Source organism: Lynx canadensis, chromosome B2, assembly GCF_007474595.2.
Source record: "Lynx canadensis isolate LIC74 chromosome B2, mLynCan4.pri.v2, whole genome shotgun sequence".
In the NCBI taxonomy this organism is placed as follows: Eukaryota; Metazoa; Chordata; class Mammalia; order Carnivora; family Felidae; genus Lynx; species Lynx canadensis.
This window is the reverse complement of record NC_044307.1, coordinates 9,328,034-9,355,790: the sequence shown is the minus strand read 5'-3', so window position 1 is coordinate 9,355,790 and position 27,757 is coordinate 9,328,034. Positions and strand designations below refer to the sequence as shown.

Below are 27,757 nucleotides of genomic sequence, written 5' to 3'. Positions count from 1 at the left end.
CTGTAAATATTTGCTTTATGTACTTAGATGCTCTTATGTTGGGTGTATAGACATTTACAATTTTTTATATCTTCTTATTGGATTTATGCCTTTATCATTATGTAGTGCCCTACTTTATTTCTTGATAAGTCTTTCTTTTAAACTCTATTTTGTCTGTTATAACTATTGGTACCCTGACCTTTTTCCCCTTCCATTTGCATGGTATGTTTTTCCATCTCTTCACTTTCAGTCTGTATGTGCCTTTTAGATCTAACATGAGTCTCGTCTCTTGTAGGCAGCATATAGACGAGTAGGGGTTTTTTAATCCATTTAGTCACACTGTGTCTTTTGATTGGAGCATTTCGTTTGTTTACATTTAAAGTAATTATTGATAGGTATGTATTTATCACTATTTTGTTAACTGTTTACTACTTGTTTTTGTAGTTCTTCTGTGCTCCTTTCTTTTTTTCCTTCCTTTGATTTGATGCCTTTATTATTTTGCTTGATTCCTTTCTCTTTTTTAGGCATCTATTGTATGTTTTTTTTGTGTGTGGTTACCACTGAGGTCATACATAACATTGTATGCATATAATAGTCTATATTAAATTGATAGTTGCTTAAGTTTAAACACAGACTTAAAGCACTAAGTTTTAAGTGCCCCCTCCAAGTTTTGTATACATGATGTCATATTTTACATCTTTTTATTTTGTGCACCTTTGACCAATTATTGAACATATAATTGATTAGTGTTGTGTTTTAACCTCCATACTAGCTTTATAAGTGATTAATCTACTTTTACTAAATGTTTGCTTTTACTAGTGAAAAATTTTTTCCATTAATAATTTTCTTCCATTTATAGCCTTTTCTTACCACTCAAAGAATTACCTTTAACATCTCTCATACGTCTGGTTTAATGGTTATGAACTCTCTTAATTTCTTCCTTTGGGAAACTATCTCTTCTTTTCTGAATGATAATCTTGCTGGGTAGAGTATTTTTAGTTGCAGGGGTTTTTTTTTCTTCTTTCAGTACTTGGATATATCATGCCACTCTGTTCTGGCTTGCAATGTTCTGACAAAAAATTAGCTGATAGTTTAATGAGGTTTACATTGTATATAACTATTTTCTTTTCTCTTGCTACTTTTTAAATTATCCTTCTCACTACTTTTGGTCATTTTAATTATTATGTGTCTTGGTGTGGACTTTTTCAGGTTCACCTTGTTAGGGACTGTGTTTCTTGACCTAGACATTTGTTTCTTTTCCCAGATTAAAAAACTTTTCAGGTATTTCTCCAAGTAAGTTTTCTGCCCTCTTCTCTTTTCCTTATGGAGTCCCTATAATGTAAATGCTATTATGTTTAATGATATTGCTGAGTTTCATTAACTCATTCTCATTTTTATTATCTTTTTTCTTTTGCTATTCAGCTTGGTTGCTCTCCATTACCTTGTCTTCTAGATTTGACACATTCTTCTGCATCCTCTGATCTGCTGTTGACTCTTTCTGTGTTTTTTATTTGAATTAGTAAGTTTTTTTATCTATGCCTCTTTTTGATATTTTCTATCTCTCTGTCGAAGTTCTCACTGAGTCCACTTTTTTCTCAAGTTCAGTATCTTCACGACCATTGCTTTGAATTCTTTGTCAGGCACATTGCTTATCTCAATTTCACTTAGCTCTTTTGCTGTGGTTTTTATCATGTTCTTTATTTGGGATGTATTCCTCTTTCTCCTCACTTTGTCTAACTCTCTATGTTTATTTCTATGGATTAGGGAAGTCAGCTACATTTCCTAGTCTTGCATGTAGTAGCCTTGTGTAGAAGAGGTCCTGTGGTGCCCTGTAGTATGGTCCCTTTCCCCCATCACCACAACCAGGTGCCACAGGTGTATCTTCTAAGTTGGCTGTATGTGCCCTACCATTGTGGCTTAGCTGCATTTTCCCTCAACACAGTGGGCTGCAATGACCTGCTTTGCCTTCTGTGGGTATGGTGGATGGAATTTTGTCCCTGTATTATTGGATGGTCTGCCTAAAGCCTCCACAGGCTTATAAGTTGTAAAGTCAGCAGTCAGGCTAGATGTCTGCAGTTAGTCTTTCTGACACAGGTGCAGGTGCACCAAAGGGCAGCAGTTTCTCCCTCCGAAGTCAAGAGGCTTTATTGATGGGTAGGGTGAGCAGTCAGATGAGATAACTTTAATTACCTCCCTGCCACAGTTTTTGTGGGCTCAACAAATGACAGGGCTTTCACCCTGAGCAGTCAGCTGAAAGATTTGCCTGCTGGAACTTGGGGCACACTGACATGTGGAATAATCTCCTCTCCCCCATCACTTTGGAGTGGTGCCAGTCTCTGGGCTGCTTACAGGTTGTGAAAGGGCAGGAGATGCTTTGGAAGGATGCCTGATGAACAGATGGGTGGGTTTTCAGGGGGATGTGGGGATAAGGCCCACGGTGCTAGCAAGATAGGTGGAGAGTGTTAGTGCAACATCCTGCAAGTGTCTGGACATATAGGCTAGAAAAGGAAAGAGAAATGACATCTGCCAACACTTCTGTTCTTGGAAAATCTGAAGATCCTTGCCCTTCTAGTGCATGTTCTGAGAAGAGTTATCATCTCCTTCATGTATATGTTATGCATTTTTCAAACTGCTGTGTCTGTGTCGTGTCTCAGGCCAAGGTATTTACTGTGACTGTTCTTAAGGTGGTGATTCAGTTTCCTATTGCCTTCTGTCTGTCCTAGAGTTAAGCTGGATGAGTTTTAAAATACCTGGAATTAAGCCCTGCTGATTTTAAAAGCTCCTGGAGTTGAGCCCTGTTGATTATCAAATCAGGTATTAGATGGACTCATTTTTTAAGTGGAGGTTTCCATTGCCTGGGGTGGTATCTGACCTTCCTCCTGCTCCATGCTTGTGGTATCCCTCCCATTTATGGTTAGTCTCACTGGGGATTTGCTTTCCACCCACATCTCTGCCCCTTCTACCTTTTTGAAGGTGGTCGTCTATGATTAACAATGGAAGCTCTGTTTTGCCATCTTTAATGTAATTTGGAGAGTTAATTTCATAGGTATAGCTGTTATATTAGTGTGTCTAAGGGACAAGGTAAGCTCCAGATCCTCCTACTCTGCCATTCTTCTGAACTCCTTCATTTTTTATTTTGCTCTGAAGAAGCTTTTTATTTTTCCTCCAGTTTTAAGGATATATAATTTACATGAAGCATTATAAGTTTAAGATGTATGGCATGTATGACTTATATATTGTGAAATGATAGCCACAGGTTTAGATAACACCCATCATCTCATACAGATAGAAAAAAAAAAACGTGACAAACACAAAAAATAAAACCTTTATTTTTCTTGTGATGATGAAGATTCTTAGGATGTATTCTCTTAAAGCCTTTCAAATGTACCATACAGCAGTGTACCATACCAACAGTGATCAAGCCTTTCCCTTTCTCTGCATTCTCACCAGCATTTGATATTTCTTGTGTTTTTGATAATTACCATTCAAAGAGGCATGAGGTGATATCATTGCGGTTTGATTTGCATTTCCCTAGAAATTAGTAACGTTGAGTACCATTTCATGCACCTCTTGGCTATTCTATATCTTCTTTAAAATAATATCTATTCAAATCCTTTGACTATTTTAAATTAAATTACTTGTTTTATTGTTATTGAATTGTATGATATTGTTGTATATTTTAGTTATTAACCCCTGATCAGATATATGGTTTGTAAATATTTTCCCACTGTATAGTCTTTTAATTTTGTTGATTATTTCTTTTGCTGTAAAGATTTTTAGTTTGATAAAGTCTCACTGGCTTATTATTGTGTTGCTTGTGCTTTAGATGTAATCCAAAAAAAATCATTGCCAAGACATATTAAAGAGCTTTTTGCCTGTTTTCTACTAGGAATTCTACAGTTCCAGTCTTATATGTAAATCTTTAATCCATTTTAAGTTAAATTTTGTGAGTAGGATAAGATAAGGATCTTGTTTCATTCTTTAACATGTAAATATCCAATTTTCCTGGCACCATTTAGAAAACCTTTTTCATTGACTACTCTTGACTTCCTTGTCAAATATTAGTTGACCACATTTGCATGGGCATAATTCTGGATTCTCTTTTTTGTTCCATTGGTCAATATTTGATTTTATGCCAGTACCATACTGTTTAGAACACTATAGTTTTATAATATATCCTGAAATCAGGATGTCTGATGCCTCCAACTTTGTTCTTTTTCTCAGAGTTTCTTTGGCAATTTAGGGTCTTTTGTGATTCCATGTACACATTGGACTGGTTTTTGTACTTCTGTATAATAGCCCATTGGAATATTTATAGTGATTTCATTTAATCTAAAGATGGCATTGTATTATATGGACATTTTAAATGTCATTGTATTTTATAGATGGTATTGTATTGTATGGACATTTTAACAATATTCTTCTACTCCATGAACATGGTATACCATTCTGGTTGTGTCTGCTTTGATTAATTTCAGCAATGTCTTGAAGTTTTAAGGGTAGACATCTTTCTATTTCCTTGGCTAAATTTATTCCTACATATATTATTACTTTTGATGCTGTTTTAGATTTATTTCTTTTTAAATTTATTGTTAGTGTATAAAAACTGCTGGCTTTGTAGTTAATTTTGTATATTAATTTTGTTTAATTTTCTTATGCAAATTTACTGAATTTCCTGATTAGATCTGACAGTTTTTCAGTGGAGACTAGGATTTTCTATATATAAAATCATGTTGACAAACCAGACATTAAACCAAAGACTGCAATAAGAGATGAAAAAGGGCACTATATTATAATAAAGAAGGCAATCCAACAAGAATATCACAATTGTAAATATTTATGCACCCAACATGAACACCAAAATATATAAAACAAAAACAAACAAAAACAAATTGATAATAACACAATAGGAGATTTTAACATCCCACTTACTTCAACAGACAGATGATCTAAACATAAAATCAAAAAGGAAACAATGGCTGTATGTGACACACTGGACAGGATGGACTTAACAGATACACTCAAAACATTCCATTCTACAGCAACAGAATACACAGTACAAAATACATTCTTTTCAAGTGCACATGAAACGTTCTCCAGAATAGATCATATACTGGGTCATAAATCAGGCCTCACCAAGAATGAAAAGATTGATATCATACCATGCATATTTTCTGACCACAAACCTATGAAACTTGAAGTCAACCACAAGAAACAATTTGGAAGACCACAAATGCATGGAGATTAAGCAACATATTACTAAACAATGAATGGGCCAACCAGGAAATCAAAGAAAAAAGTTTTTTAAAATACATGGAAACAAATGTCAATGAAAACACAATGGGCCAAAGCCTTTGGGGTGCAGAAAAGGCAATTCTAAGAAAGAAGTATATAGAATACAGGTTCATCTGAAGAAGTAAGAAGAATCTCAAACAACCTAATCTAACATTAAAGGAGCTATAAAACAACAAATGAAACCTAAAGCTAGCAGAGGGAAGGAAAGATTAGGGCAGAAATAAATGATAGAGATAGTTCAAAAAAGTAGAACAGAACAATGAAAGCAGGAGCAGGCTCTTTCAAAAAAATCAAAGTGATAAACTCTTAGACTTATTAGAAAGAAAAGAGAAAGGACTGAAATAAATAAAATCACAAATTAGAGAAGAGAAATAACACCACAGAAATACAAACGACTACAAAAGAATATCATGAAAAACTATATGCAAACCATTGGACAGCCTGCAGGAAATGGATAAATTCCTAGAAATATATACACTACAAAAACTGAAACAGGAGGAAATAGAAAACTTAAACAGACCAATAACCAGTAAAAAAAATTAATCTGTAATCAAAAATCTTCCAAAAATTTCAAGATCAAATGGATTCACAGGCATCTTCTACCAAAAACTTAAAGAAGTGTTAATACCTACTCTTCTCAAACTATTCCCAAAAAATAGAAAAGTAAGGAAAACTCCAAATTCATTATATGAGACCAACGCTACTCTGATACCAAAATCAGATACAGACACCACTAAAAAAGAAAACTAGAGGCCGATATCCCTGATGACCATAGTTGCAAAAATTATCAATAAAACACCAAAAAAACAAATCCGACAGTACACTAAAAAAAAAAAAAAAAAAAAATCAGTCACCATGATCACATGGGATTTATTCCTGGGCTTCAAGTGTAGTTCAATATTTTCAAATCAATCAACATGATACATCACATTAAAAATAGGGTAAGAGCTGGGGCAGCTGGGTGGCTCAGTCAGTTAAGCGTCCAACTTCAGCTCAGTTCATGAACTCACAGTTCGTGAGTTCAAGCCCTGCGATGGACTCTGTGCTGACAGCTCAGAGCCTGGGACCTTCTTCAGATGCTCTGTCTCAGTCTCTCTCTGCACCTCCCCTGCTTGCATTCTGTCTCCTTGTCTCTTAAAAATAAATAAACTTAAAAAAAGGGTTAGAACCATATGATCATTTCAATAGATGCAGAATAAGCATTTGACAGAGTACAACATCCACTCATGATAACCCTCAACAAAGCAGGGTCAGAGGGGACATATCTCAACATAAATAAGGCCATATATGAAAAACCCAGAGTTAATATTATCCTGAATGGGGAAAAACTGAGAACTCTTCCTCCATAGTCAGGAGCAAACCTGAGATGTCCGCTATCAGCACTCTTATTTAACATAGCATTAGAAGTCCTAGCCACAGCATTCAGACAAGAAGAAGAAAAGGCATCCAGATCAGCAAGGAATAAGTCGAATTTTCACTATTTGCAGATGACATGATACTTTATATAGAAAACCTGAAAGACTCCACCCAAAATTTGCTAGAGCTGATACACGAATTCAGTAAAGTCACGGGATATAAAATCAATGTACAGAAATCTGTTGCATTTCTGAGGCAGCAGAATAATGAGGCAGCAGAAAGAGAAATCAAGGAATCACCCCCATTTACAATTGTATCAAAAACCATAAGATACTTAGGAGTAAACCTAACCAAAGAGGTGAAAGATATGTACTCTGAAAACTAAAACAGTAATGAAAGAAATTAAAGATGACACAAAGAAATGGAAAGACATTCTATGCTCACAGATTAGAAGAACGAATCTTGTTAAAATGCCTATACTACCTACAGCAATCTAACATTTAATGCAATTTCTATCAAAATACCACCAGCATTTCTCACAGAACTAGAATAAAGAATCCTAAAATTTGTATGGAACCAGAATAGGCATGGGAAAAGCCAAAGCAATCTTGAAAAAGAAAAACAAAGCTGGAGGGCATCACAATTCCACACTTCAAATTATATTACAAAGCTGCAGTGGTAAAAACAGTATGGTCCTGGCACAAAAATAGACACATAGATCAGTGGGACAGATTAGAAAACCCAGAAATGAACTGGGTCAATTAATATGGTCAATTAATCTTCCACAAAGCAGGAAACAATATCCAATGGAAAAAAATCATCTCTTCAACAAATTATGTTGGGAAAACTAGACAGAAACATGCAAAACAATGAAACTGGACCACTTTCTTACACCAGACACAAAAATAAATGCAAAATGGATGAAAGAACTAAATATGAGACCTGAAACCATAAAAATCATAGAAGAGAACACAAACAGTAACTCCTTTGACATAGGCTGTAGCATCTTCTTTCTAGATATGTCTCCTGAGGCAAGGGAAACAAAAGCAAAAATATTGAGACTTTATCAAAATAAAAAGCTGCACAGGAAGGAAACAGTCAACAAAACTAAAAGGCAATCTATGGAATGGGAGAGGATATTTGCAAATGAGATATCTGATAAGGGTTAGTATCCAAAATATATTTTAAAAGCTTATAAAACTTAACACCCAAAAAATGAATAAACTAATTTATAAATGGGCAGCAGATATGTACAGACATTTTTCCAAAGCAGACATCTAGATGACCAACAGATACATGAAAAGATGCTCAACATCACTCATTATCAGAAATATGCAAATCAAAACTACAATGAGATATTATCTCACACCCATCAGAATGGGTAAAATCAACAGCTCCACCCTCATGTTGGATTAATTTGCTAGAGCAGCTCACAGAACCCAGGAAAACACTTCTGTTTATTAGTTTATTAAAGGAACACTTAAAGAATGCAGATGAACAGCTAGATGAAGAGATACAAAAGGCAAGGCCATGAAGAATCCTAAGCACAGAAGTTTCTCTGCCTGTGCAGTTGAGTCCATCGTCCTCCTGGGTGAGGATGTGTTCACCAACCTAAAAGCTCTCTGAACCACATGCTGTTGAAATTTGTATGGAGGCTTTATCATATAGGCATGGTTGAACATTAAATTCATTTTTACTGCTTGTCCTTTTTCAGGAGAATTATCTAGGGACTATGACTAAAAATTCAAGTCTTCTAATCATGGGATTTTTTTTTTCTCAGTGACAGGACCTCATCTAGGAGTTTCTTTTATCTTACAGTAACCATGAGGTTTATATAAAGTATCTTAACATCATGATACCCTATTTTAAACTAACAACAACTTAACTTCAAAATCATCCCTAAGTGTTACCTCAATATTATGGTATTGATGTTACAGGTTACACACTTTTTTTTGTATTGTGTATCCAAGAACAGATTGTCGTAGTTATGATTGCTTTTACTACATTTTATTTTTAACTTTTAAACTAAACTTGTAAATGAACTACAAACTAGAATCTAATTTTGACTATATGTTTACCATAACCAGGGAGTTTTAGACTATTTTGTTATGTGTTTATGATAATTATCACCATTTTACTTCCACTAACAAGCTCTTTGGCAATTCTGCTAAAGCAGGTTTACTGGTATAAACTCTCTCAGTTTTTGTTTGTTGAAAAAGTCTTGATCTCTCCTTTTTTTATTAAATATAATTTATTGTCAAATTGGTTTCCATACAACACCCAGTGCTCATCCCAACAGGTGCCCTCGTTAATGCCCATCACCCACTTTCCCCTAACCCTTAGCCCCCATCAACCCTCAGTTTGTTCTCAGTATTTATGAGTCTCTTATGGTTTGCTTCCCTCCCTCTCTGTAACTTTTATTCCCTCTTCCCCTCCCCCATGGTCTTCTGTTAAGTTTCTCAAGTTCCACATATGAGTGAAAACATATGATATCTGGCTTTCTCTGCCTGACTTATTTCACTTATCATAATACCCTCCAGTTCCATCCACATTACTACAAATGGCCAGATTTCATTCTTTCTCATTGCCAAGTAGTATTCCATTATATATATAAACCACATCTTTACCCATTCGTCAGTTGATGGACATTTAGGCTCTTTCCATAATTTGGCTATTGTTGAAAGTGCTGCGGGCGCCTGGGTGGCTCAGTCAGTTGAGCGTCCGACTTCGGCTCAGGTCATGATCTCGTGGTGCGTGAGTTCAAGCCCCGCGTTGGGCTTTGTGCTGACCGCTCAGAGCCTGGAGCCTGCTTCCGATTCTGTGTGTGTCTCTCTCTCTGACCCTCCCCCGTTCATGCTCTGTCTCTCTCTGTCTCAAAAATAAATTAAAAAAAAAAAAAGAAAGTGCTGCTATAAACATTGGGGTACAAGGGCCCCTATGCATCAGCACTCCTGTATTCCTTGGGCAAATTCCTAGCAGTGCTATTGCTGGGTAGTAGGGTAGATCTATTTTTAATTTTTTGAGGATCCTCCACACTGTTTTCCAGAGCGGCTGCACCAGTTTGCATTCCCACCAACAGTGCAAGAGGGTTCCCGTTTCTCTTTCCAGCATCTATAGTCTCCTGATTTGTTCATTTTAGCCATTCTAACTGGCATGAGGTGGTATCTCAGTGTGGTTTTGATTTGTATTTCCCTTATGAGGAGTGACGTTGAACATCTTTTCATGTGTCGGCCATCTGGATGTCTTCTTTGGAAAAGTGTCTATTCATGTTTTCTGCCCATTTCTTCACTGGATTATTTGTTTTTCAGGTGTGGAGTTGGTGAGTTCTTTATAGATTTTGGATACTAGACCTTTATCTGATATGTCATTTGCATATATCTTTTCTCATTCCATCGGTTGCCTTTTAGTTTTGTTGATTGTTTCCTTTGCAGTGCAGAAGTTTGTATCTTCATGAGGTCCTAATAGTTCATTTTTGCTTTTAATTCCCTTGCCTTTGGGGATGTGTCAAGTAAGAAATTGCTGCGGCTGAGGTCAGAGAGGTTTTTTCCTGCTTTCTCTCCTAGGGTTTTGATGGTTTCCTGTCTCACATTCAGGTCCTTTATCCATTTTGAGTTTCTTTTTGTGAAGGGTGTAAGAAAGTGGTCTAGTTTCATTCTTCTGCATGTTGCTGTCTAGCTCTCCCAGCACCATTTGTTAAAGAGACCATCTTTTTTCCATTGGATATTCTGTCCTACTTTGTCAAAGATGAGTTGGTCATATTTTTGTGGGTCTAATTCTGGGGTTTCTATTCCATTCCATAGGTCTATATATCTGTTTTTGTGCCAATACTATGCTGTCTTGATGATTACAGCTTTGTAGTAGAGGCTAAAGTCTGGGATTGTGATGCCTCCCGCTTTGGTCATCTTCTTCAATATTACTTTGGCTATTCAAGTTTTTTGTGGTTCCATACAAATTTTAGGATTGCTTGCTCTAGCTTTGAGAAGAATGCTGGTGCAATTTTGATTGGGATTGCATTGAATGTGTAGATTGCTTTGGGTAGAATTGACATTTTAACAATATTTATTCTTCCAATCCACGAGCATGGTATGTTTATCCATTTCTTCATATCTTGTTCAATTTCCTTCATAAGCTTTCTATAGTTTTCAGCATAAAGATCTTTTACGTCTTTGGTTAGGTTTATTCCTAGGTATTTTATGATTCTTGGTGCAATTGTGAATGGGATCAGTTTCTTTATTTGTCTTTCTGTTGCTTCATTATTGGTGTATAAAAATGCAACTGATTTCTGTACATTAATTTTGCACCCCGCAACTTTTTGTCAAATTCTTGTATCAGTTCTAGTAGACTTTTGGTGGAGTCTATCGGGTTTCCATGTATAATATCATGTCATCTGCAAAGAATGAAAGTTTGACTTCATCTTTGCCAATTTTGATGCCTTTGATTTCACTTTGTTGTCTGATTGCTGATGCTAGCACTTCCAACGCTATGTTAAACAACAGCAGTGAGAGTGGACATCACTGTCATGTTCCTGATCTCAGGGAAAAAGCTCTCAGTTTTTCCCCATTGACTATGATGTTAGCTGTGGGCTTTTCATAAATGGCTTTTATGATGGTAAAGTATGTTCCTTCTATCCTGAATTTCTCAAGGGTTTTTATTAAGAAAGGATGCTGAATTTTGCCAAATGCTTTTTCTGCATCAATTGACAGGGTCATATGGTTTTTATCTTTTATTAATGTGATGTATCACATTGATTGATTTGTGAATGTTGAACCAGCTCTGCAGCCCAGGACTGAATCCCACTTGATCATGGTGAATAATTCTTTTTATATGCTGTTGAATTCGATTTACTAGTATCTTGTTGAGAATTTTTGCATCCATATTCATCAGGGATATTGGCCTGTACTTCTCTTTTTTTGCTGGGTCTGTCTGGTTTGGGAATCAAAGTAATGCTGGCTTCATAGAATGAGTCTGGAAGTTTTCCTTCCCTTTCTACTTTTTTGGAACAGCTTGAGAAGGATAGGTATTACCTCTGCTTTAAATGTCTGGTAGAATTCCCCAGGGAAGCCATTTGGTCCTGGACTCTTATTTGTTGGGAGATTTTTGATAACTGATTCAATTTCTTCACTAGTTTTGGGTCTGTTCAGATTTTCTGTTTCATCCCGTTTGAGTTTTGGAAGTGTGTTGGTGTTTAGTAATTTTTCCATTTCTTCCATGTTGTCCAGTTTGTTGACATGTAATTTTCCATAGTATTCCCTGATAATTGCTTGTATTTCTGAGGGATTGGTTGTAATAATTCCATTTCCATTCATGATTTTATCTATTTAGGTCCTCTCTCTTTTCTTTTTGGGAAGCCTGGCTTAGAAGTTTATCAATTTTGTTTATTTTTTCAAAAAACGAACTCTTGGTTTCATTGAACTGCTCTACTGTTTTGTGGGTTTTTTTTGTTTTTGTTTTTTTGGACTCTATATTGTTTATTTCTGCTCTGATCTTTATTATTTCTCTTATGCTGGGTTTGGGGTGTCTTTGCTATTCTGCTTCTAGTTCCTTTAGGTGTGTTGTTAGATTTTGTCTTTGGGATTTTTCTTGTTTCTTGAGACAGGCTTGTATTGCAATGTATTTTCCTGTCAGGACTGCCTTTGCTGCAACCCAAAGAGTTTGGATTGTTGTATTTTCATCTTCATTTGTTTCCATATATTTTTTCATTTCTTCTCTAATTGCCTGGTTGACTCATTCATTCTTTAGTAGGGTGTTCTTTAACCTCCATGCTTTTGGAGGTTTTCCAGACTTTTTCCCGTGGTTGATTTCAAGTTTCATAGCATTGTGGTCTGAAAGTGTGCATGGTATGACCTCAATTCTTGTATACTTATGAAGGGCTGTTTTGTGACCCAGTATGTGATCTATCTTGGAAAATGTTCCCTGTGCACTCAAGAAGAAACTATATTCTGTTGCTTTGGAATGCAGAGTTCTAAATATATCTGTCAAGTCCATTTGGTCCAATATATCATTCAGGGTCATTGTTTCTTTATTGATTCTCTGTTTAGATCTATCCATTGCAATTACCACATTCTTATCAAGAAGATTGCTTATGTTTGCGATTGTTTTATATATTTGGGTGCTACCAAATTCGGTGCATAGACATTTATGATTGTTAGCCCTTCTTGATGGATAGACCCTATAATTATATAATGCCCTTCTTTATCTCTTGTTACAGCCTTTAATTTAAAGTCTAGTTTGTCTGATACAAGTATGGCTACTACAGCTTTCTTTTGACTTCCAGTAGCATGATAGATAGTTCTCCATCCCCTCATTTTCAATCTTCAGGTGTCCTCAGGTCTAAAATAGTCTCTTGTAGACAGAAAATAGATGGGTCTTGTTTTTTTTTTTATCCATTCTGTTACCCTGTGTCTTTTGATTGGAGCATTTAGTCCATTTACATTCAGTGTTTTATTGAAAGATATGAGTTTATAGTTATTATGTTATCTGTAGGTTTCATGCTTGTAGTGATTTCTCTGGTACTTTGTGGTCCTTGCAACATTTCACTCACAGATCCCCCTTAGGATCTCTTGTAGTGCTGGTTTAGTGGTGATGAATTCCTTCAGTTTTTGTTTGGGGAAACCTTTATCTCTCCTTCTATTCTGAATGACAGACTTGCTAGATAAAGTATTCTTGGCTGCATATTTTTCCTGTTCATCACATTGAAGATTTCTTGCCATTCCTTTCTGGCCTGTCAAGTTTCAGTAGATAGGTCTGCTACTACCCTTATGTGTCTATTTTGTATGTCAGGGCCCATTTATCCCTAGCTGCTTTCAGAATTCTCTCTTTATTCTTGTTTTGCCAGTTTCACTCTGATAGGTCATACAGAAGATCCATCCAAGTTACATCTCAAGGGAGTTCTCTGTGCCTCTTGGATTTCAATGCCTATTTCCTTCCCCAGATTGGGGAAGTTCTTGGCTATGATTTGTTCAAGTACACCTTTAGCCCCTTTCTCTCTCTCTCCTTCTGGAATTCCTATGATACAGATATTGTTCTGTTTGATTGCATCACTTAGTTCTCTAATTCTCCCCTTGTACTCCTGGATTTTTTAATCTCCCTTTTCCTCAGCTTCCTCTTTTTCCATAATTTTATCTTCTAATTCACCTCTTCTCCCCTCTGCCTCTTCAAGCTATGCTGTGGCTGACTCCATTTTATTTTGCACCTCATTTATAGCATTTTTAATTCATCATGATTATTTTTTAGTCCCTTGATCTCTGTAGCAATAGATTCTCTGCTGTCCTCTATGCTTTTTTTAAGCCCAGCAATTAACTTTATGACAATTTTTCTAAATTCTTGTTCAGTTATTTTGCTTAAATTGGTTTTGATCAATTTGTTAGCTGTTGCTACTTCCTGGAATTTCTTTTGAGAAGAATTTTTTCATTTCATCATTTTGGGTAGTTTTCTGTCCCTTATGCATTTTAAAAGCTTGTGTGCTTTGCACCTGTGAGCACTGCTATAGTAAAGCGGGGGGGGGGGGGTCATACACTCTCCACGGCCTGGCCCTTCAGGAGGCATTTTTTTGGAGATTGTTACTTGCTCTCTGTTGTTGTGACTTTGGTTATTTTATTACCCTACTCTTAGTGATATTTTGGACCCCCCAGCAGGTGTGCTTTGATTTGTTCCTTGGAGTAGCCCTATAAAGAAAACAGACAAACAGGAGACAAAAACATGCATACACACACAAACAAATAATGCAAAGAAAGACAAAAAACTGAAAAAACCCAAAAACACCAACTACAAGTAAATAAGAGGATGGAGGCGGTGCTGATGGAAGAGCACATACAGAGAAATTATGGGGCGTGGGGGGGGGGGTAGAAAAAATAAACATTGACTAGGCAGAGAGACTAAAAGTCTTAATCTAGAGGGAGAGAAAGGAAAATAAAGGGGCAGGGGAAAAGAAACGAAGATAAAGTTACCCAGAGAGAGAAACTATATGCCTTGATTATTCTAGAGAGAGAGAAAGGAATGTAAAGGAGGTGAAGAACATGTGTATCAAGAGAATGGATTAAATCGTCTGTTTAGGCAAACCAATAACCAGAGTAATCAGCCTAGAGGAGGGAAGAGATAAGGAGGAGAAATGGGGAGAAGAATATATCTATATATCCAGAATTGACCTTGAGTTAATCCAGGCAATGCTGCAGCACTTGTCTGGAGGAGCTGTCGACAGGGTCTGTCCAGCTCCTGTAGATTCACAGTTACCTGGTGTGAAGGGGTGTGATTTGGTGTAGTCTGGACCCACCTCCACCATGGACCCCAGGAATGAACCCTGAAGCCCCGGTGGGGGTGCGGGGAAGGGCAGAATGGTGATCCCCTAGTGTCTTCTCCATGGACCTGGACTGGTGGACTCCGTTTGAGTAGTCCTTACTGTGCTGCAGGCACAGAGGGGGTGGTCCTTCTCACTCCGCCAGCTCCCCTGACCCTCCGCTTGGCCAGGATTCAAAGCCCCACTCCGTGCGCTCTGGTACTGGGGAAATGCCTCTCTCTGCACCTGATATGTGATCCCAGCTGGCTTTGTCTGTGTCACCACACTTCAGAGAGGACTGCCTTCTCCTACTGCAGACTGCACTGCTAACCTCACCGCCAAGCCCCAGGGGTGGTGGCCACAGGCAGGCTTTTTCTTTTCCCACAGCACTTCAGAGAGGGAGCCGCTTTCTCCTACTGAAGACTGCCAGCCACTGAGCCCAGGAGTGGCAGCGCAGGCAGGCTTTGTACTATCGTGCAGCCCTCTAGGAGGGGACCGCTTTCTCCAACTGCGGACTGTGCCCCTGACCTACCGCCAAAGCCAGGACTGGCCCCCCTCCTCCCCAGGTGTGCAAACAGGGAACTGGCCCCAGTCCAAAGAAAGCCCCGCAGTTAGAGATAGGATCCCTCTCAGTCTCAGTCTGAGGTCTTTCTCCTGTCCAGATATGGTCCTACACTTCCCTAGCCGCTTTCTCTTCCCTTTGTCTCTCCGCAGAAGGGGGTCCCTCCCCTCCATGCCCACGTGGCCTTTTTTATCTCCCCCAGTTCACAATCACCCACCTATATTTTCTCCAGTTTTCCCATTTTCTTCCTGGTATATTCAGTCTGTTTTCCTCCCAGACTCTGGGGTTCAAAGTCCTTTGGCTTCAGCACTTCTTTGTTTGAGAGGTGTGGGAAGTATGGATGCCCCTACTTCTCTGCCATGTTGACCCCACTCTCCCTGATCTCTCCTTTTCTAAAGGGCAGTTTTGTAGGGTACAGAAATCTTTGTTGACTTTTTTTTTTCTTTCTGAATTTGAAATATATCATTCCACTCTCCCCTAAGTTGAAAAGTTTTGCTGAGAAATCCACCAATAGCATTATGGGGATTTCTTCATAAGGAACTTTCTTCTGGCTGCTTTCAAAATTAATGTGTTGTGTTTGACTTTTGACAATTTAATCATATGTCTTGGTGTAGCCCTAATCAGGTTCAACCACTGTTGGGTACTTTAAGTCTAATGGACCAAGATGTAAGTTTTTCCCAAGTTTAAATAAGCCTTTAACCATTATTGCCTTAAAAATGCTTTTTATCCCTTTTTCTCTTCTTCCTCTAGAATTCCCATAATGTGAATATTGTTCCTTTTCATTATGTCCCATAAGTCCAATAAGTTTTTCCTCACTCTTTTTTACTTTTTCCCTCTTTTTGCTCCTGTGACTGGATAATTCCAAATGTCTTGTCATATAGGTCATTAATTCTTTCCTCTGCATGCACTAGTCAACTTTTGAAGCTCTCTATTGAATTCTTCTGTTCCATGTATTTTTCATCTCTATAATTTCTGGGAATATTTTTTTTATGGTCTCTATTTGACCTTATTTTTTCATGCATTGTTCTCCTAATTTCATTTAGTGATCTGTGTGTCCATATAGTTTATTAAACTACTTTAAGAGAACTTTTCTGAATTCTTTGTGTGACAATTATGAATATACATTTCCTTAGGTTTAATTATTGACACTGCTTTGGTAGTGTCATGTTTACCAGATTTTTTGTCATTATTTTTACATTGGTATCTGTCTATTTGAATAAGCACTTGCCTTTTCCAGACTTCACGATTTCACTTTGACAGAGACTGCTCTTTATCAGTCAGCTCAATTTAGATTTCTGAACATGTCTGCTGGTAACATCTTTATTCTTTTTTTAAATTTTTTAACATTTATTTTTGAGAAACCTACAGACAATGAGTGGGAGAGGGGCAGAGAGGGGAAGACACAGAATCTGAAGCAGGCTCCAGGCTCTGAGCTGTCAGCAGAGAGCCTGATGTGGGGCTCAAACCCACAAACCAGGAGATCATGACCTGGGCCAACGTCAGACGCCCAACCGACTGAGCCACCCAGGTGCCCCAGTAACCCCGTCTGAGCTCTGAGGTGTGGGGTGGTACCATTGGCTGGGAACAGTTGGATAGGAGTATTAGCTTGGTTCCATCTATGTTGTCACAAATGCTTTATCATGGCTGAATAATATTCCATTATATCTAATATAATATACACACACCACATATTCTTTATCCATTTATCAATTAATGGATTCTCTTACTGCTTTTAAGATTCTCTATCTTTAATTTTTGACATTTTAATTATTATGTGTCTTAGTGTGGACCTCTCTGGGTGCATCCTTTTTGTGCTTCTGTGTGCTTCCTAGACCTAAATATTTGGTTTCCCTCCTGGACTAGGGAAATTTTCAATTACTATTTCTTCAAATGAATTTTCTGCCCCTGTCTCTGTTTTCCTTTGGGGACACAAAAATGAATATTTGTATATTCAGAGGTCATCTCTTATCCTCATTTTTTTAAAGTTTTTAAATTTACTTTTAAGAGACAGAGCATGAGCTGGGGAGGGGCAGAGGGAGGACACAGAATCCGAAGTAGGCTCTAGGCTCCAAGCTGTCGGCACAGAGCCTGATGGTGGGGCTCAAACTCATGCATCAAGAGGTCATGACCTGAGCCAACTTAACTGACTGAGCCACCCAGGCACCCCAACTTATCCTTATTTTTTAAATGTCATTTTTCTTTCTGCTGTCAGCTTGGATGATTTATACTACCTTGTCTTTCAGAGCACAGTTCTTCCACATCATCTAATCTGTTAATTGCCTCTTGTGGTTTTTTTTTTTTTTTCATCTCAGTTATTGTATTCTTTAGCTCTGATTTGTTTTTTCCATCTCTTGGTGTAAGTTTTCACTGAGTTTATTCACTCTTCTCTCAAGAGTGGTGGGCATCTTAATAATCATTATTTTGAACTCATTATCACATAGATTGTGTCCATTTTGTTTAGTTTTTTTCTGATGATTTGTCTTATTTCATGTGGAACACATTTCTCTCCCTTGTTTTGTCTGACTCTGTGTTTATTTTTATATACTGGGTAAGACAGCTACATCTCCTGTCATGGCCTTATGTAGAAGGTCATGGCTTATGTAGAAGCTATCCTGTGGGGCTCAGTACTGTAATCTCCCATGGACACCAGAGCCAGTCTCTATGGGTATCCCCTGAATGGACTGCATGTACCCTCCTTTTGGAACCAGGCCATGACTGCTGATAGAACACTGGTGGGTGGGGCTAGTCCCTGGCCCAACTGGCAGCAATGCCTGACCACAGCTACTTTTATGTGTGGGACTGACCCCTGGTGTAGCTAGAAGAGAGGCCCAGCTGCACTCTGTGGGAATGCTTATGGCTGGGATTGGCCCCTCCAGTGTGGTTGGCTCCAAGACTCACCTATGATTGCTGTAGACCTGCTTATGAGCAGAGCTGGCCCCCTCCTCGCTAGGACAGGAGTGACATTAAAAAGGCACTAGTCCCTATCAAGGCTATTCCCCAGATGTGGCAAGGCAGGAGCTGCAATGGAGCAGTTCCTGCCAGGGCAGGAGGGGGAGCAAGATGGGTCCACAGGAGGAGGCCAGGGCAAGGTGAGTGGTGCTAGCAAGGTAGATGAAAAGTATCTGAACTGGCTCCTTCCAGCACTGGGGCCCCAAGGCAGGATGAAGAAGAGCAATAAAAATTCCACTCACCAGGGAAATTTCCTACAGATCCCTGCCCATCCAGCACATGCCCTAAAATCAGTCAACAAATATCCATCATGTATAGGCCTGGTGCTTTGCAAACTGCTTCTTTTTGTGATGGTTCTCAGAGCAAGTGATATGGTGCATGGGTCCTTGAAGCTGGAGTCTTCATTTCCTAAAGCCCTCTGGGTCTCCCAGCATCAAGCCCCACTGGTTTTGAAAAGCAGGCATTATGGGGGCTCATCTTCCAGGACAAATCTTCCTGGTAGGAGGTGTCAAATTTGGGACTTCAACCCATCACTCCACAGGGAAGGCCTCTGCACCTGTGACATCCCTCCCATTTGTGGGTTGTAACATTGGGGGTTTAGCTCCCAAACATGTCTTCCCCTTCTGCCCTTCTTGAGGTGGCTTTATCTTCTTATCTTTAGCTGTGGAAGAGCTGTTTTGCTAGTCTCCAGGTCTTTCTCACAGTGAGTTGCATTATATTCAGTTGTAGCTGTGGTGTGCCCACAGGACTAAGTGAGCTCAGAGTCTTCCTACTTTGCAATCTTCCTTCCTCTTCAGTACCATTCTGTCGTAATTACTATAGCTTTGCAGTTTAGTTTGAAATCAAGAAGCATGACGTCTCTGGCTTTGTTCTTCCTCCTAATGATTGCTATACCTATTTAGGGTCTTTCATGGTTCCATACAAATTTTAGGTTGGTGTTTCAATTTCTATTAAAAATACCATTGCATTTTTTATAAAGTTTGCATTGCAACTATCCGTGGCTTTGGGTAGTATGGACATTGTAACGATAACAATAGTATTCTGTACCAAGAAAACAAGGTATTTGTCCATTTGTTGTATTCAATTTCTTTCACCAAGGTCTTATGGTTTTTATTGTACATCTTTCACCATCTCTGTTAAATGTATTCCTGAGTTTTTCATTGTTTTTGATAAAACTGTAAGTGGCATAATTTTGTTTCTTTTTCAGATATTTTTTGGTAGTGTAGAGAAATGCAACAGATTTTTTTTTTTAAGTTTAACTATTTTTTAGAGAGAGCATGAGCAGAGTGGAGGGGAGAAAGAGAATCCCAAGCAGGCCGTTCACACTGTCAGAGCAGGGCCCAACATGGGACCCACTCTCATGAACCATGAGATCATGACCTGAGCTGAAGTCAAGAGCCAGATGCTTAACCAACTGAGCCACCCAGGCACCCCTGAAACCTGGTTTTTAAGTGTTGATTTTATATCCTGCAACTTTACTAATCTGTTTGATAAGTTCCAATACTTTTTGGGTGAGTCTTTAGGATTTTTCATATGTAAGATCATATCGGTTGCAAATGACAATTTTACTTTTTCCTTTCCAATATAGATTGCTTTTATTTCTTTGGTGCCTAATTTCTCTATAGCTAGGACTTCTAGCACTATGTTGCCTAAGAGTGATGATAGTAGGCAACTGTGTCTCATTCTGATCTTACGGGAAAACCTTTGAATTATTCACTGTTGCACATGTCAGGATGTGAGATTATTATAAGTGGTTTTAAATATGTTGAGATATCCTTTTATTTCCAAATGTTTGTAGATGTTTATCATGAAAAAATATCATATGCTGTCAAATGCTGTGCATCTATTGAGATTTGATTGTATGATTTTTATCTTTCATTCTATTAATGGTATTTATTGATTTACATATTTAAACTGCTTCTACTTTATGCAATTTAGTGGTATATGATCATAATCTCTAAGGACCCGATGTATTTCTGTAGTGTAAGTTGTAATGTCTGGTTTTTCATTTCTGATTTTACTTTTATTGAGTGTTCGCTCTTTCTTGAGTTAGTGTAGCTAAAAGTTCATCAACTTTGTTTATTTAAAACAAAACACTTATGGTTATCTCTGTGGCTACCAAGTACCCCAGAAGCTGCCCCATCGCAGAGTCATGATGGGCACCAAGATGGCATCTGCCAGCAAGGTCATTCAGGTAGTCAAGCCACATATTCCATTAAGGTTCCCTGACAGAAGACACCAGTCTTTTCAAATATTTACTTTGAGAGAGAAAACATGTTCAAGAGAGAGAAGAAGAGAGAATCCTAAGCAGGCTTCACACACAGCACAGAGCCTGACACCGGGCTCAATCCAACGCGAGATCACTACCTGAGCCAATATCAAGAGTCTGATGCTCAACCGACTGAGCCACCCAGGAGCCCCCAGAAAAGACAATTCTAAAGTCAGTGTATCAGAAGCTTTGTGATCAGTAGGACAACCATCTCAGTCTTCTTCAATGTCACAGCATTCTAAGGGAGGTAAATCACCAGATTTGCTGATGCATCTGGATCCACCAGATACTGCTCAAATAATAAAAGCGTCACCTCAGAAATACAGAAAGAAACTTGTGTCTCAAGAAGAAATTGAATGTATCCAATGTGGAGGTCCAAAAAAAAATCACTGACCATGTGGCTGCTGTTTGTCATCAAACAAAAGAATAGTCCTTACGATAAAGGACTTCCAATATGGCACATGAGAAATTATACTTTAATCAACTTCAATAAATATTCCGTAAAAAAAAAAAAAAAAAAAACATAGAAAATTTAGATGAACACTTGCGTCCCCTAATAGATGTATCTCGGTCAGTTTCTCCAAAAGAGTACCTATTTGTTTACATGCTTACTAAAGTATACGTTTTTTAAAAAGTTACCAATTGATTTCTATCTACTAGTCTCTCATTTCCACTCTGATCTTTGTTGTCCTTTCTTTTGCTAACTGTGGACTTTGTTTGTTCTCCCTTTTCTAATTCTTGAAGTGTAAAGTTAGGATACATTTTAAGATGTTTTACTTTCTTTTTTTTTTTAATTTTTTTAAGTTTATTTATTTATTTTGAGAGGGGGGAGGGATGGAGGGAGAGAAACATCCTGCACTGTCAGAGCAGAGCCCCACTCAGTGCAAAAATACAGAACGCTTCGCAAATTTGCTTGTCATCCTTGCACAGAGGCCATGCTAAACTCCGTATCGTTCTGGTTTTAGCATATGTGCCGTCAAAGCAAGCACAAGATGTTTTACCTTTCTTAAAATATGAATTTATGCTATTAATTTCCCTCTCACAACTGCTTTTACAATATCTCATAGGTTTTGTTGTGTTTCCATTTTCCTTTGTTTCTATAATTTCTTACTATTTTTTATGGAAGTACAATTAGCATTAATTTCAGGTGTACAATATGATTCAACAATTCTATACATTATTCATGTTCATCACAATAGGTGTACTTTTAATCTCCTTGGTCTTTTTCACTCCTCTCAGTATCCTCCATCCCTCTGGCAACCATGAGCTTGTTCTGTGTATTTAAGTCTGTTTTTGTGTATTTCCTTTTCCTTTGTCCTTTTTTTTTTCTTAAATTCTGCATATAAGTGAAATATAGTATTTGCCTTGTCTGACTGACTTTGCTTAGCATTATACCTTTTTGGTCCATCCATGTTGTTCCAAATGTCAAGATCTTTTTTTTTAATGACTGAACAAAATTCCATTGTAAAATATACCACATCTTCTATATCCATATTTATGGATGGACACTTGGGTTGCTTCCATATCTTGCATATTGTAAATAATGCTGCAATAATTATAGTGGTGCATCTATCTTTCCAAATTAGTGTTTTCACTTTTTTGGATAGATACCAAGTAGCAAAATTATTGGGTAATTCTACTTTTAGCTTTTTAAGGAAACTCTGATTGTTTTCCATAATGGCTGCACCAGTTTGCATTCTTAGACATGTCTCCTCAAGCAAAGGAAACAAAAGCAAAATAAAACTGTTGGGAATTCTCCAAAATAAAAACTTTTGCACAGTGAAGCAAGCCATCAATGAGGCAGGCTACTGAATGGGAGATGATATTTGTAAATGACATATCTGATAATGGGTTAGTAGCCAAAATATATAAAGATCTGGTACAACTTAAAAGAAAATAATCCAATTAAAATGGGCAGGACCTGAATAGACATTTTTCCAAAGAAGGCTACAAGTAGCCAACAGACACATGAAAGATGTTTAACATCATAATCATCAAGGAAATGCAAATCAAAATCTCAATGATCTATCACCTTATTCCTGTCAGAATGGCTAGAATCAAAAGGAAGAAATAAGTGTTGAGGAGGATGTGGAGAAAAGGGAACCATCATGCACTCTTGGTGCTTCTATATGTGTTTTCTATTTCCTTTCAATTTTTTGACCCATTGGTTGTTCAGGAGTGTATTGCTTAATTTCCACATATTTGTAGTTTTCCAAATTTTTTTTATGTTGTTTATTTCTAGTTGTTGACTCCATTATGGGTTGGAAAGGGTATTTGGTATGATTTCAATCTCCTTAAATTTTTAAAGAGTAGTGTGTGTCTTATCATATGATCAATTATTGAGAATGTTCTGGGGGTATTTGAGAAGAACATGTAATCTGCTTTTGAATAGAATGTCTGTTAGGTCCGTTTGTTCTATTTGTTTCACAGTGGTTCAGGTCCAAAGTTGATTGATTGACCTACCATTGCTGACATTGAGGTTCCGAATCCCCCATTGTTGCATTTTTGTCTATTTCTCTCTTCAGATTTGTTAGTACTTGCTTAATATATTAGGTATCTGATGTTGGGTGTATGTATATTTACAATGGTTATATATCCTTGTTCAATTGACCCCTATAACATTATAAAATGACCTTACATTTCTCTTGTTACTATTTGGCTTAAAATCTCTTTTGTCTGATATAAGTATAGCTATTCCTGCTTTCTTATGGTTTCCATTTGCATGGAATACCTTTTTCAATCCCTTCACTTTGAGTCTATGTGTATCATTAAAGCTGTAGACTTTTGTGGGCAACACATAGTTGAGTCTTCTCTTTTTTAATCTACCCAGCTACTCTGTGCCATTAATTTGTGAACTAATTTAATTTAGGGTATCTCTGTTGGTTAAGCACGGGACTCTTGATTTTGGCTCAGGTCATGATCTCATGGTTATGAAATCAAGCCCCCCGCATTGGGCTCCCCACTGAGCATGGAACCTGCTTAAGATTCTCTCCCTCGCCTCTCCCTCTGCACCTCCCCCGCTCATGTTCTTTCTCACAAAAAAATTTCATTTCTATTGAGTTTTTATTGATATCTAATAGCTTACCAATGCTATATTATTAAATATATTCTGATTATTTTGTATTTCCATTGTTTCTCTTTTCCTCCCTTTGCCTACATTTGTAACCTGGTAATTTTCTGTGGTGTTATTCTCTGGTTTTCCTTTCTTTCTTTTTTTTTAATGAGGTATAATTGACCTATAACACTGTGTAAGTTTTAGGTATACAGTTGGTTGATGTATTTATATATTCAAATATGTATATGTATGTTCTTTATCCATTTATCCATTCACAGATGTTTCAACTCTTTTAATATATTGACTATGTTGAATAAATTTGCAGTGAATGTTGGTATACAGATCTCTTTTAGATACTGATTTCAATTACATATATATACAGATATAGTCTATGCAGTCTATATACATATAGTCTATCTACAGATATAGACTAAAGAGTAAGATTGCTAGATCATGTAGTAGTTCAATTTTTTAATTTTTTAAGGAACTTCCATATTGTTTCAAAAATGGTTGCGCTATTTTACATTCCCACCAGCAGTGTATAAGGATTCCCTTTGTCCACATCTTCGGCAACATTTTTTATTTGTTGTCTTTTCTATGAAAGCCATTTTAACAGGTGTGAGGTTATACCTCATTGTTTTTGATGTGCCTTTCCCTGATGATTAGTGATGTCAAGCATCCTTTAATGTAACAGTTGCCATTTGTGTGTCTTACATGGGAAAATAACATTCAGGGTTTTTTGCTCATTTTTCACCTGGATTACTTGGTTTTTTGCTACTGACTTGTATGAGTTCTTTTGGATACTAGCTCCTTATTCAATATAAAGTTTGTGAATTTCTCTCATTCTTTAGGTTGACTTTTCAGCCTAATGATTTATTGATTGCTTCCTTTGCTGTGAAGAAGCTCTTTAGTTTAATGTAGTCCCATGTATTTATTTTTATATTGCCTGTGCTTTGGGGGAACTTATCCAAGAAACCATCACTTACACCAAATTCAAGAACTTTTTTCCATGTTTTCTTCTAGGAGTTTTATGGTTTCAGGTCTTCTACTTTAATCTTTGACACATTTCAACTTAATTTTGTGAGTAGTGTAAGATAAGGTTCTCGTTTCATTCTTTCACATGTGAATATCTACTTTTTTCAACACCATTTATTGAAGACTATCCTTTTCCCATTGTGTGTTTTTGTCACCCTTGTCACAAATTAGTTGACTTAATATGGGATTTTACGTCTGGGTTTCCTGTTCTGTTCCTTTCATCTGTATGCCTGCTTTTAATGCCGGTACCATAGTGTTTTGGTTATTATAGCTTCCTAATATAGGTTGAAATTAGGTATTGTGATTCTTCTCTTTTCTAGTATTGCTTCCACTATTTGCAGTTTTTTGTGGTTCCATAAAAATTTTAGAATTGTTTCTTTTATTTTGATGAAAAATGCCACTGGAATAACTTTGATGGGGATTGTATTGAATCTATACATCACTTTGGGTAGTATGAACATTTCCACAATATTATTTTTCCAGTCCAAGAACATGGGGTATCTTTCCATTTCTTTCTCTTCAATTTCTTTTATCAATGTCTTGAAGTTTTCAGTACACAGGTCTTACAGTTCTTTCATTAAATTTATTTCTAAGTATTTTAGTGTTTTTTATACTATTGTAAATAATATGGCTTTCTTAATTTCTTTTTTAGGGAGTTTATTGTTAGTATGTAGAAATGCAACTGATTTCTGTATGTTCATTTTGTTATCTGCAAATTAACTGAATTAATTCATTCTACAAGTTTGAGTGGAGTCTTGGGTTTTCTGTGTATAGATCTGCAGAAGTAATTTTACTTTTCTTTTGATGTGGATTATTTTTATTCTTCTTGCCTAATTGGTCTAAGATTTCCAGTACTCTGTTGAATAGAAATGGTGACAGTGGGTAATTTTGTTGCTCTTGATCTTAAAGATAAGGATTTTAACTTTTCATCACTACGTATGAGGTTAGCTATGGGTTTATCATACATGGGCTTTATTGTGCTAAGAAATATTCCTTCTATAACCAATTCATTGATCATTCTTATGAAAGAATGTATTTTGTCAAATATTTTTTCTGCATCTATTGAGATAACCATATGAATTTTATCTTTCATTAATGTGGTATATATCATTTTTGGATTTGCAAATGTTAAATAATCTTCTTACCACAGTTAGAAATCCTACTTGGTCATGCAGTATGATCCCTTTAATGTGCTATTGAATTATGTTTGCTATTATTGTATTGAGAATGTTTGAATCTATATTCATCAGGAATATTGGCCTGTAATTTTCTACTCCTGTGGAGTCCTTGCCCTATTTTGGTATCCAGGTAATTCTGACATTGTCAAATGAGTTTGGAGGTAGTATCCCTTTTATTATTTTGAAATAGTTTGAAAAGAATTGGTATTAATTTTTCTAAACGTTTGGTAGAATTCACCAGGGAAACCATATGGTCCTGGGGTTTTCTGTGTTGAGAGGGTTGTTTTTTTGTTTGTTTTTTTGTTTGTTTGTTTTTTTGTCTTTTTCTTTTTTTAACTAGTGATTCAATCTTATTCATTATTTGTCTCTTTAAATATTTTCTTTCTTCCTGAGTTAGGGTTTGTAAGTCATATGTGTCTAAGAATTTACCCATTTCTTCTAGATTATCCCATTTGTTGGCATATAATCATTCAGAGTAGCCTCATAATCCTCTCTATACCCTTTCTATAATGTCTCCTCTTTCATGTCTGATTGAATCTTCTCTCTTGTTAATCTTGCTAAAGGTTTGTCAGTTTTGTTTATCTTTCCAAAAAACTAGCTCTTAGTTCTGTGGATCTTTTTTATTGTTTTTCTGGAGTCCATTTCATTTATTTCTCCTCTGATCCTTTTTATTTTCCCTTTTATGATAAATTTAAGCTTAGTTTGTTTTTCCAGTTTTTAAGGTACAAAGTGAGACTGTTTGAGATCTTTCCTGTGTCTTAATGAAGGTATTTGTGACTATAACTTTCCCTCTTAGAGCCGCATTCGCAACATCCCATAGGTTTTGATATATTGTGTTTCCATCTTCATTTTTTTCAAGATATTTCTTGATTTCCCTTTTGATTTTTTCTTTGACGCATTGGTTGTACAGAAGCATGTATTTTAATCTCCAACTTTTTGTGATGTTTCCAGCTTTCCTACTGCTAGTGATTTCTAGTTTCGTTGCATTGTAGTTTGAAAAGATACTTGGTGTAATATCAATCTTTCATTTGCTAAGATATGTTTTGTGACCTATTATGTAAACTCTCCTGGAGAGTGTCCCTGTGTGCTTGGAAGGAATGTGTACTGCTACTGTTGGATGGAAATTTCTGTATATATCTGTTAGGTCTATTAGTGTAAAATGTCCTTCAAGTCCATTGTTTCCTTATTGATTTTCTGCCTGAATAATATCCATTGTTGAAAATAGTGTATTGAAATCCCTATTATTGCATTGCTGTCTATTTTTTGCTTCACATCTGTTAATAATTTTTAAGTCTATTTAGGTGCTCCAATTTAGGGGCTTATATGTTTAGAATCATTATATCTTCTTGATAAATATACTTTGTGTCTTAAAGTGTATTTTGTCTTGAGCCCCTGAGTGGCTCAGTCAGCTGAGCATCCAACTCTTGATTTCAGCTCAGATCATGATCCCAGCAGAGTGGGATCAAGCCCCATGTCAGGCTCCATGCTACGCATGGAGCCTACTTAAGATTCTCTTTCTCCCTCTGCCCCTCTCCCCAGCTTGCTCACTCTCTAAAATTTTTTTTAAGTCTATTTTGTCTGATAAAAGTATAGCTACCCCCATGTTCTTTTGCTTTTCATCTGGCTGAAATAGATTTTTTTTCAGCCTGTAAGTGTCCTTAAAACTGAAGAGTCTCTTGTAGGTAGTATATAGTTGGGTTTTATTTTTTCATCCATTCAGCCACTCAGTGTGTTTTAATTATAGAATTAAAACATTTACATTTAAAGTAATTATTGACAAGAATTTATCACCATTTTACTGCTTTCT

General features: G+C 36.9%; 1 non-coding gene and 1 pseudogene across 1 annotated transcript; one reads left to right on the top strand and one right to left on the bottom strand.

Moving 5' to 3' along the window:
- Nucleotides 1–20,565: 20,565 nt before the first annotated feature.
- On the top strand, nucleotides 20,566–21,075 carry LOC115514725 (annotated as a pseudogene).
- A 492-nt stretch (nucleotides 21,076–21,567) lies between these two features.
- On the bottom strand, nucleotides 21,568–21,671 carry LOC115515109. The gene has a single exon (XR_003969172.1). It is a non-coding gene; the product is annotated as a U6 spliceosomal RNA (small nuclear RNA).
- Nucleotides 21,672–27,757: the final 6,086 nt, after the last annotated feature.